At 38.5% G+C, this 12,633-nt stretch overlaps 1 protein-coding gene across 2 annotated transcripts in view; it reads left to right on the top strand.

Moving 5' to 3' along the window:
* Nucleotides 1–12,633, top strand: part of PRKD1 (protein kinase D1) — a 272,532-nt gene that overhangs the window by 148,453 nt on the left and 111,446 nt on the right. The gene's annotated exons all lie outside the window — the stretch shown is intronic.

Raw genomic sequence — 12,633 nt, 5'->3', positions numbered from 1 at the left:
CTCCACACTTGGCCCCAAAAAGAGATTTCAGGGCTGTTGTCTACACGAACTTCCAAAATTATTTTGAAAAAAGCCAGAGGTTTCCCTTGAATTGGCTATTTCCACCCCCAGCACTGTCCCAGTCACTTCTCCCAACTTCATGCTCTTCCCCACCCCCCACCAACATACAGGCAGACTTTCATTCATTACTTTACATCGTTCGAAACAGCAGCAAAAGCAAACAGAACCAAATTCACTAACAGTGAAGCTAAAACAAATGTCAGGGCCTCAAATGTACTATGTGCCTGGAAGCCAAGAAGTAACAGCCGGGCTGGGAAACCATTGCTTTAGTCGAATCAGAACTCTAGTAGCTACTGGCCAACACTGAGTTGGAAACCAGTATTCAGGAGTTACAGCAGGTCAGGACGTACCGTGTGACTCGAGCTAACTCACTCCCTGAGCAACAGCAGTTTTCCTCTGCCCCGGTTTATATTTCTTATTTAGGATTTAGAAGTTAGTAATTGGACTGTGCCCATCCAATACAGAAAAAGATGAATGTATGAACTTCTAACAGAATTGCAGAGAATGCCTGTAGCAGGGATCCTAACAACAAAGACTGGTGCAATATTGTGAGGAAGTCCAGATTTTTACTGTTTTTGTTGTTGTTGTTGTTGTTGTTGTTGTTAAAATCAAGTTAGATTGCATTACGCCTTTCTCCCTTCTGGCCTTCTTTGCTTGCTTCCTTTCTCTTTGACTAAAGGAAATCCATTCCCTCTAAAAATGATTCTCGGCTTGTTTCCTCAAGTTCCTCGACTTGTTCAGAGCCCAGTACTTGGAGGCACTGATTGTAACTCACCTGGGCTCTGTTTGCTTTGATTCAGTCCAGTTCACTTTGTCTTTGTTGATCTCCTTTCATCACATGAGGTCCTGGGATTTCATTGGATACATAGATCCTATAAAATAACTTGTTTTGCTAGATAAAAGTAATAATTTTCCTGCTGTTTATAGGGTTGCTGGTTGATAAACAAACTGAAAAAGCAAAGATTTTCATTTTTTAAAATTTTGGAGGGGAAAACTCACTTACTTTGGGTTCTCCCTTTTACTTTTCTTTAGCTCTTTTGACACCGGCTCACAGCACCTGGCCTTACAAAACTAGTGCCTGGACATGTTTTTTAAGTATCCTGTTTCTGAACACTAAGGGCTGCCTGAAATAAATTATTCAGGAAAATCATGCACCAAATCTGTTCTCACCATAATTCATATTAGACTTAAAGCCAGGCAGTTTTGCAGATAATGCTTTTTATGAGTCTTTTCCCTGTGGCGGTGTCTAGAAATATATGAAGATGTTCAAGATTGTATTTCTAAATTATTTATTTTTCTTTCCATTTGACTTTTGTTAACAAGCGCTTAAGAGTGGTACCAGACAGATTGAAAGCAAGCTGCGTGTGGGTGTTCTGGGGATGGAGGGAGTGAGTGTTGCCTGTTTGCATGTCATACCAGCGTCAGTGAGCCAGACCTGCCCTGCCCCACGTGGACCTGACGCAGCCCTCTGGGGGGCCCTGGGCACAAGCACTGGCATTCTGCTTTTCTTCATCTTTGCAAGAACCTCAGATTGTGCTTACACGCCACTTTTTTTTTTTTTTTTACCATCCACTTTTATGTTCCATGTCCTGCCTCTCCTGTCTCCCTGGCCACATCTGCTGAGAGGGCATTTTAGGGTAGCCCTTCTCCTCACCCGCTGTCCAGGCACCTGGCTCAGGAAAGGCTCCCCCACTCTATCAGCCTCTATCTTGTTGGTATTTAAAAGGTGCCATTTTATAACAGCCCAATTCCAATTTTGAACCTTGAGCCTTTGAACCCTTTTCTCACTCCACGTAGTCCAACTTCCCCAGTGCATTTAACCCTTAAATTATTGAGTTACACACACACACACACACACACACATTCAGTTATGTTCAGATCTCCAGCATTTACCTGTAAACTTCTTCGGCAACTGTATTCTCCTACCTCCTTTCCCATGCTAACGCTTGGCGTTGTGACTCTCAAGAAATGTTAAAGGTGGTTTTTCTTTAAAACCTCCCACCCCTCCACATTATAGCCCTGTTTTCCCCCATACCTCTTCCCTTTGCTGGTTGTTGCCAGTCACCTGCTGCGCAGCCTCACACCTGACCTCACCAGTAAGGCATGGCTCCCGCTCTGAGATGTCCACGTGGCGGGACTCATCCTGCATCGTGCTGATCGCTGCCACATGTACATGCCTGTTCCCTGTCTTTTTTCCCTGTCGTTTTCAATCACTAACTCCTACCATTTTTGAACTATATTTTTCCTTTTATATTTTCCTTCCCCCTAGCACATGGGCCACGATATGCGTGTCCTACATCACTTTGCCGCAGTCTCAACTACTCGGTATTCTTATATCCTAACAGAGTGTGCTCTGCTCTACTTGCCTGTAATCTGAATTACTTTAACATCCATTTTTGCCGATCCTGTTCCAGAGCCATACGTGACTGCTGGACACACAGTCCCTTGCCGACAGGGCTTAAGGCAGATCTGCCTTTCACCTGGCTGTACTGTTGTTTAGCTGTCTTCCCCTCTCCCCATCCTTTTGTTACTATGGTAACATGAGTTCTCAGTAAACATATATGGATTGATTGATTGCCCATTGGTTATCACATTAGACATTACAGAATTTTGCAAAAATACTGATTTGTTGTAAAAATATCATTTCTAGATAGATTCTCAAAAGTAAACTGGAGTTCAAGTCTCCTTGCTCTGCGTTTATCCAGCCCTGACAAGAAATTAGTGCCTGTGATGTGGGCTGGATTGCATTGCATTATAATTTGAGGCAAGACAAATGATAGCTACTAAGACACTTCAGGCCCTGATGCAAGGGAGCTCGTAAACATACTCATTCCTGAACCAGTCCCTAAAGAGAAGGGATGCTGTGATTAGCCAGTGAACTGTGCCATTTCCTGTGGTTAAGGATCAGCTTCATTCAAAATGCAGTGGGTAAGGGGGTAGGGGAGCAAAACACTGGTCATTCCCTCTGTTGCCTTTTAATCAGTTCAAGAACATAAACATGCTGTAAAAATTTTCCTCTTGAAGACTGTAGTCTTCCTGTTAAAATTCATTTTTCCAAATTTTCTGTTTTTCCGCACAAAAATATGCAGTTCACTCTGTAGTTTGACATAAACGTAATCTAATTCTTTATGTTTAACCAACATTCCACCAACAGGAACATTTTCTGACATAGTAGTACAGGGGTAAAATTTGAGAAAATAATTTTAAGGAAGGTTAAACACCCTTGTCTCTTCAGACAACATCAGGAATTTTCTTTTGCTTATGTCATTTTCTGCTGAGACCTTTCATCATCTGTTAGTACTTACCAGACTGCTCCTGGCTAATTTGCTGGCCTTTTCTCTCCTTTTAAAAAAAAATACGATTTGGTTGAGCTAATGCTTTTAGACCCAGTAAGCCAGGAAAAGATTGCTCACCAGTGGATGTGTTGCGTTATGGAGAAAAATGAAAAAACTCCATGGAAGTTCCCCACCATATACATTCCCACCTCTGGCAGACTTTCTTTGTCTGTTGACCAAAGGATTAGCATTGTTACTATTGTAATGAATTAGGAAAACACTGCAAATGGAAATTTCTTTTACTAAGGCCAAAGTCAAGTTCAAGTACATGGTACTGAACTGTAAAATAAAGTTCATGGAATTTATCTGAAGTCTTCTTCATGAGGGATCTCTATTGAAGCCTGGTAATTCAGCCATAGCAAAGCAAATTAATAACAGGACTGTGTACACATGACTCAACTCTTTTTGTTTTGTTTGGACTTGATCTCTAATAATTGCGTGTATGTGTGTGTATGTATCTATCTTGAGTTACTGCAAGAATTTCTCAAATAAAATCACAGTTTTAAAGTCTTAGAGCTAAATGTTAAAGCTTTTTTTCTTTCATTAATAGTAAAAATCCATATTTTTCTTGGAAATGTTTATTATCTTTTACATTAGATTATCCTGCATTATTTATAACTGTACAAAATGCTGTTTCCAGTGGTTATTTGTTCCCCAGTGTCTAGAGATGGGAGCCGCGTTAGAAAGCTCATGCTATAGCCCAGGCAGAGCGGCTGCGGGTCTGTCCTCAGGCAGTAGCAGAAGAGCTGGAAGTGAAGTGGAGAGATCAAGAGCTATTTAAGAGGTAAAATTAAAAAGCTAGAATAACCATTTGGATATAGCTGATGAAGGAGAATGAGAAAATGAAGGGGACTCCAAGGAGAGCTTGGCTACCTAAGAGTGATCTCGTTTCCTGCCCCCACCCCAAGTCTTGCCTTCATGCGTTGTTCAGTGCATCTGACCAAGGGTTTGGGACTGACCCGAGGAAGTGAAGAATGATTTCAGAGACGTATAGTAGCACTGATTTCCTTTGTGATTTCATGCAAGTTGCATAATCTCTGGAATTTGGGGGCTTGTTTGTTTGTCTTTTAATCCAAAAAGGAGCTTGTACTGAATGAGAGTATCATACAGTGCTAATAATACACGGAGTCCATGTTCTCTTCAGTCTGTAAGTAAAGGTCAATGTGTAAGCACTGAGTACAGTTTCCAGGGCCGGACCATCTGGGTCGTATCATTTCTCTGTGCCTCACTGCTCACATCTTTGGTAAGACTTAAAACTGTTTTGTGTTCCAGTTTCCTCATCTGTAAAATGGGATAACACTAGCACCTACACTGTGAGGTTATTACCAAAATTAAATTAATGGGTAGAAAACACTTCGCAGGGTTTCTGTGCATAGCAGCTGCACAGGAGATATGAGCTGTATTGATTGCTTCTTCTCACACTGAGTGGCCTTTCCCCTTGATGTTCATGGTTGTTCAACATATCACAAAAGGGAATCCTGGTCTTTGACAACTTTGTGATAACTTTGAAAAATGTTGTGTTTAGCGGTGTTGAAGGAATTACTTACCGTAGGACTCTTCATAACTTTGGTGCAGGCTTATGGACACATAACTCTCTAACATCACTTCCCAAATTCACTTTATCACAAAGCGATTGTTTTCCCCTCCAAATACCTGGTAAGTATTGATTCAGCAGTCCAAGATGGAAGTACTCCTCTGGGTCAAGCACATGGACCAGAGGTCTGAGAGCATACATCCATTCTCTATACACAGGCCACTAATCTCTCAGAGGGGAATATCTGAACCCGGGAAAAGCAGGAGTTAAGAAGAAAGAAAGCTTTGTTTACATAGTAGCACAGGCTTTTGAAGCAGTTTGCATAAATAATGTTGTTTCCCTCATAGTGACTCTGGGAGGTAGTGAAATCAGATATTGTAAAAGCTATGGAATATAAGTTTTAACTTGCCCACTTCCTGCGCTGAGCAGGGGTAATACCAACCAGAGCTTAAATCTAAGTATTGAGTCACTATTCACACCACTTCAAGTTGGCCCTTTGAACTTGGACCGGTAAACAGGAATTCTTGAGGACCTGTTCAAAGAATGCCTACTATAGTAAGACAGTTTATATTTCAGGGAAACATGGATAGTATTTGTAACAAACAGAACCAGCGATGAGCTAGCTACAAGTTCCATTGACATGATTTTTACCACAGGACAATTAGTCCCCTCTTCCTCATAAAAAATAGATATTTGATAAATATGCAGACTATGATCAGGTTAAGAAAACTTGGAGGCTCTTCTCTATAGAGTTATGGCAAAAAATATGAAAGAAAAAAGTAACTGTGCCCTTATTTAAATAGGATCTCATTATATAATTTCACAACTTTGATCAAAGTTGAAATAGTGTCTTGGGGTCACTATATTTAAAGGTCCCTTATGACCATGTTTTTCTGTTAGTAAGGTTCAGGGCCTAAACCATAAGCCAGAAGAAATATATGGTAACAAAATTCCAGCTAGTCCTCCTTCCTTCCGTAGGAAGTGTAAATTACTGATTTACATGGCATTGTGCCAGTTATATCCATTTCTCTCAGATATAGTACATTGCTTAGTAGTGTTGTCTCCTCCTCTGAAATATGGGTGGATGGGAGGGAAAAAATTCGGCAGTGATGTATTAGATCACTGCATTATTACTTCCCCAAGAGTATATTACAGAGACGTAATTTTGTTTGTTTGCTTTTAAGAAGGCAGATTTAATCATAGGAAGCACTTCCTCAGCCCTAATCTTGCTTGGGTAGTTAAGGTAGAAAAAGACCTGGCCTTTAGTACTCAGTTATATTTCTTTGTAGTTGTGCTTGGATGTCCACATATGTCAGGTTGAGTGATGTCAATTCCTGTCCAACTTCAGCTGCAGTTTTCTGTGTGGGTGGTTTTGTAACAATGGAAAACTTAAATGTAAGATTACAGGTCATTACTCTTTTCTTCTAAGTATGGTTTATGTTAACTGTCTTAAACATTTCCTTTTACTATTAATTCTCTTTCCATCCTTATCTTTCAAATAAACCTGGTTTTGGTCTCTTGGTGCTACCCTAAACCTTTTTTCATAAAAAACGTGAATGCAAAGTGCAGGCTGTCGGGACGTTCACATGGGTCTCTCACCTTTCCCCACTTGTGACCTGGATGAGGCAATGTGGGGGCTTAGAATGCTCCTCCCCTTACTTTGTTAGTTTTCTTGATTATTTGTCCTTTTGTGGAGTGGATTCTCCAGGAAGATACAGTACAATAGTACATTGCTTCTCTGTCTTTTTTCACCCGGGTACCCTTACGTGTCAAGGTAAAGTGAAGACATTCTCCCCAGGTCCCATGGGGCATAAGACAAACCCCAAAGGAAAAAGTTCTTTAAAGAATCTTAGTTCATTTGAAGAATTTGTGCTCATGTTGCTGCATAATGTTTCTCCTGCCTAGTTTTATTTTTCTTTTAACATAAATTATATTGGATTGTATTGTGTTAAAGTATAGTTGGTTTACAATGTTGTGTTAATTTCTGGTGTACAGCAAAGTGATTCATTTATACATATGTATATATATATTCCTTTTCATAGTCTTTTTCATTATAGGCTATTAGAAGGTATTGAATAGAGTTCCCTTGTTATACAGTAGGACCTTGCTGTCTATATATTTTATATATAGCAGTTACTATCTGTGAACCCCAAACTTCCAGCTGATCCCTCCACTCTCTTTTTCACCTGTCTGGTAACCACAATTTTGTTTTCTATCTCTGTGACTTGTCCTGTTCAGTTTTGAATAAATAATATTTCTTCCCCATGTTGTTCTTTAAGAAATAAAGGTAACATTAGTGACAGTGACAGAAGGATATATAGCATTTATGATGTGTTAGGCACTGCTCTGAGTGCTTTACATATACTAACTCAGAAATATGCATATTTCTTTCATGGCATATACCCACATAACTTCAATTTGATAAATAGCGGACTTCTAGTCAAAGACCACTTTGAGGCTCAGAGCTGCCATTTATTTCGTATATAGTGTTTGACAAGTTAGTTCATTTCCCTGAGTCTTTATCCATCTCCTGTCAAATAGCAAAAACAATTACTCCGGTATAGGGTTGGGCTCTAGATTTCATGCGAAAAATTAGAAAGCGTTTCAGAGATGCCCAGCAAATGTGAAGTACTCAGCCTCCTTGCCCCACCTCCACCCTATTGGACTACACATTTCTTGAAACAGGAATCATTTATTTTGATATTGAATCCTTAGGGCCTGGCATATCCCTTACAATCAATGTCTATTTGTTCAGCGAATGAATACCTACATTAGCAAAATGAACAACCAACAAATTCAAATGAATAGTTAAATTGGTGCTGTTGTATATGATATCCCAGAGTTAATTGCTCTTCTGTAGGAATTGAATTTCAGTGCTTACTGTTGACTCTCCTTGGTCTAATCTATTAGTAAGATTAATATTATTATCATCTGACTAACCCTTTTTTTCTAGTTTTTTGCTATCATCCACATATTCTTAGAAAGAAACTTTTTTTGGAAATCATTTATTTTTAGAAATTTAGTTTGCTCTCAAAACATTGCAATGTCTTTCACAACATTTCTCATGTGAAATGAGACCTAATTAATAAGATACAAATTGTTTTCCCATCTAATTCCTACAGCTCCTGGATTCTGTTCATCACCATGACCAACTAACCTCATTTGCTATGAAGTCCATTCACTCTTATTACTTCACTTTTCCCACCCATTGCTCTTTTCTTCCAAATATTCTTGCTTTCTTTCTAAAACGTGTTTGGTAGTCACTTCTTTTTGATGAGCTCCCCCTCAATACTAATCTCTGTTTCCTTCATCAGTTTGTTGTCACGTGTTCATCTGGAGCCTTGGTGCTCCATACCTGGCATTATTGCTCAGAGAGGTGACCCTGGAGCTGTCCTCAGTCTCTGACCTTTCTATTCCAGTGTCTGGAAGGAATAAGGAGTGATGTCCTGAGAGGTTGGCTGACCTTTCCTTTCCCTCCTCGTGTTGGAGCTCTGTGGCTGTATCCATCCAGCAGAACAGCTGTCCATGCCTAAGGGTCAGCTGGCAAGATCTATAGGAAAAGCTGAGTCATGTGCTTCAGAGCTGGCGTCTAAGTCTCCGTAGATCTCTGTCTGAGTACATACCGTGGTTTTCAGAGAGGGACACATCAAGCCCTTTGTTTGCACAGAATTAGCCTAAGGCCTAGCCCTCCACCATCTGGCAAGTGAATATTCAGCCAGAAATCATAGTTTTTCCTTCTTTTCTCTTTTCATCTACTACTTCTGTAATTGGCAGTATTACAAGCCATCCAGATAAACAGGAAAAGAACACGGGTAATGAAAACCACACAAAGGGGGCTTTTTCTCTGTATTCTCAGGTCTTTGTGTAACCAAAGATTCCCTATATTTACTTCTTAGGGTGGAGTTAAAGGTCTCATGTAGATAAATCTTAACCGTGTTAGCACCTCAGTGGTACAACCGGATCTCAGAGGACTTGCATATTCAGAATCTTTCCAGAAAATATAGTAAGATGTTAGCTTTTTTTAAAAATTAATTTTGCCTTTATAATTGACCTATAAAGTGTACAAAAATGTCTTGTTATTTACCAGATTTGACTCAGAATTATTTGGGACTTATTGCCAAAAGCCACATTCCAGCTCAAAAATGATTTTGACACATCAGAGATACTGAAATAGATGAGTTACAGAATCTGACCATAATATAAAACAATGTTTTAGGTGATAATGTTATCTTGTAAATAGGTATTCCCATGGCTCAATTTTATACAGAGATGACATGGATTTTTTTTTCAAGTCAAAAACTTTGAAAAATTGTTAGTTTTCTGCTGAGCTTAAGTAACACAAAATTCTTGTGCTCCAAGCTCAAACTGGAAGATAAAAGTATTTGTGTTTTTATTTTGTCTATCTTTTATAAAAATCTGAAATTGTGTTCATGACAATCAGCTGAGAGATATGTAGTCCACCCATGCCTCTGGTTGTGCCCTGTCCAGTGTGGTAGCCACTATGTGTGTGTGGCTGTGTAAATTTCAGTTAACTAGAATTAAAGTGAAATTAAAATTCAGCTCCTCATGTGCACTGACTACATTGCAAGTGTTCAGTAGACACATTGGCTAAATAGCTGCCATATTGATATAGAACATTTTGACCATCAAAAATAGTTCTGCTGGACAGAGCAGCTAGATAAACGAAATTTTACACCTAAAAAATCTGGAACATGTTGTGTACAAACGCACACCCTGCAAAAGTTCTTTTAATAGAAATGCTCTTTGACATGACATATTGAGAGATATTATAAATAACACACCTGAAAATTTTGGTAGCACATGTATTACCAAAATCTCATAGGAGAAATTGTCTACTATCTCATCCTGTGACCTCCTTACTGGATAAATTCCTCAGACTTTAGTATCCCCAACAGTTCTATTTTATGAATAATGTTACTCTTAGGACATTTAATTTTCCTTCTTGCGTTGGCCTTGGCCTTGGCCTTCAAGTCTGAACTCATGGGCCACCGTTAATAATGGTACAAATCAGTACTCCATCACTTTTACTGTACTAATTCTTTGTGTTTGGCAGAGTATTCAGTTTCCCTGGGGTTTCTTGGTTTCTTTATCTTATTTCATTGTGTGCTACACAGAACACACTAGTAGTTAAAAGCACAGATCCTGGAACCAGACTGCCCGAGTCCAGTCCCCAGCAGCCCATTCATTAGCTGTGTGGCATTGGGAAAGCCATTTAGTGTTTGGGTGTTTCCTCACCTTCAGACTAAGGCTTGACTATGATAATAACGTAAAGTATCTAACACATTAGCTAAGGCATCCAGATCTTGTAAAATCTCTTAGAAAGCAAGGAGTTAGGAAAAGTAGATAGTAGGAAAGAAAGGAAATAGGTCAGGAAGGGTAATACGGCATCATAGTATAGTTTATAGTGTACAAACTATTTGTACAATATATAAATGGATGCTTTTCTTTGTTTTATCTCACATTTTTCCAAGGTAATTTATGGTGGCTTACAAAAACATACAAAATATAATAAAATATCAAGGGTTAACAAGTTAGAAAAGACAACATTTAGTTAAGACTGTAAATTCTAAAGTATTTATTTAAAAACAATTATATAACTTTAGTCTCATACTTCATAAGATGTTCTGAATCAGAAAAACCTGCTTTTGAAGGCCATACCTTTCTTTGGTACTGTGCCCAACTGTTTATTCTCAGGAAAGTCATCCCTCTGGGTTTGCAGGAAATTTACATCACAGCATACAGAATGCAATTTTAAAAATGTATTGATTGAGATTGATCAGTGAAGATTAATACTGATCAAGATTGTCTCATGATCTTATATGGATGGATTCTCTTTTTCACTATGAGGAGATGTTGGAATGCCTTCTTGACTTCATCCTATGTCAAGATAATCCCCTTAGTAGGAGGAGAAATCACAATATATGCTTTGTTTCCATATTCTTCTCTCTCTCCCTTCCTCCCTCCCTCTCCCCCTCTTTTTCTCTCTCTCAACACATACACACATACATACACACTCATGCAATAACCTAGAGGAGGAAAGGAGGGAAGGAAAGGCAGAATTGTATATACCATAAAAATCAGTGAAATAGTCATTGAAGGCTGTCCGAGTTAACAAAAGCCAATTGGAGAATACCTACTGAATGGCTATCTGAAGACTTTGTGGATATGAATTATTTTTGCTTGAGGTAAAGATTTGGGCTTCACTTGAAAAGCTGCCAAATATCCCTTTTAGATGCTCCATGATTGGTAGCACATAGCACTTCAGTTCAATAACTCAGCCATGCCACCATCTGCCCAGCACTCTCATTTTGCTAGTTGGCATGTCGTTTATTTGCTTTTTAACATGCAACCCATATAAAAATGCCTCATAATCTTCCAAAATTAGAAATGCAGCTGTTTTAAGTCTTAAACAGCAATAGACTATTCATTATGCCAGTATGGAGGAATAAAATAGAAAGATCTATTTGAAAAGAACAATACTAGGCCAAAATGTATTTGCTCCTCCACTTTTCTAAGTATTTTTAAGTCATCTGTAGCCTGTTACCATGTTGACTTCAAAGTGAAGTCAACACACAAATATACCAAGTATCTCTTTTCCTACATACATTTTAATACAAGAATTGGGATCTGAGTACAAACTCCGAATTCCCTTTTTTCATGGTGTGAAGCAATTTCAGCATTTCGGTTCTGAGAAAATGAAAATTTTCTGGCTAACCCTGGGTCTCATCTTACTCTATTTTTATTTTCCCCAGGAGTTTTTGAGGTTCTGATCATTGTAACTTGCTAATCCTGAAAACATTGTAATATAGAGCTGTGTGGAGAATTCTCACTGAGACCAAGCAGTTGGTTGGTTGTTTAAAAAAAAGATGAAGAGAAAATAGATTTTTTCCCACCACATAGTAATCTTGTGGTGCTGAGGGAAAAAAAAATAACCGAAGCAAAAACTATTCTTTAATTCACCATGTTATCCACAATCAGATTATTTAGGGATAATGGACATGAGTAAACAATAAAGGTCTGGTATGGAACAGGCCATCTGGAGACATCTTTATTCATGGTGACTAGACATAACCATTCTAAAACTCAAGTTAGATGGTTTGAAATTGGTTTGCCCCAGCCTTTACACTAGTTTGTTTTTTTGATGGGGAGGGGGCATAATTAGGTTTACTTATTTATGTTTTAATGCAGATTGAACCCAGGAACCTCAGGCATGCTAAGCACACACTCTACCACTGAGTCATACTCCCCTCTTCCCAGCATTTATACTTTGACATTCATTTAGGTAAAGATCTAAGTGAGATTTATTTGGTTATATATTTTGCTGCCCCTGCATGAGACCTTTCACCATTGTGAGTTTCAAGCACTTTAAAAATCATTTATATTTTTGAGAATCAACCTGTAAAAAATTACTTCCTATGAAATCAGAACTGTAAAAGCAATGATAGAGCAAGATACAAGTTTGCTAAAATGGACAGACTTCATATATACTTAAGTATCCAACAAAACTAATAATACTAAAGAATAGGGAAAATATGTTACGATTCTTTTAAAATACATATAACAGTTAGCTCAGTGTCACACACAGTAGTCACTCTGCAAATAAGTTTTTCATGATCTATGTGCTTTGCTTGCCAATTTAATACTCCATAAATGGATCTCAGTTTGAAAGGAAAATTTTAATTT

The sequence above is a fragment of the Vicugna pacos genome, chromosome 6 (genome assembly GCF_048564905.1).
Source record: "Vicugna pacos chromosome 6, VicPac4, whole genome shotgun sequence".
Taxonomy (NCBI): Eukaryota; Metazoa; Chordata; class Mammalia; order Artiodactyla; family Camelidae; genus Vicugna; species Vicugna pacos.
This window is presented reverse-complemented; position numbering and strand designations above follow the sequence as displayed.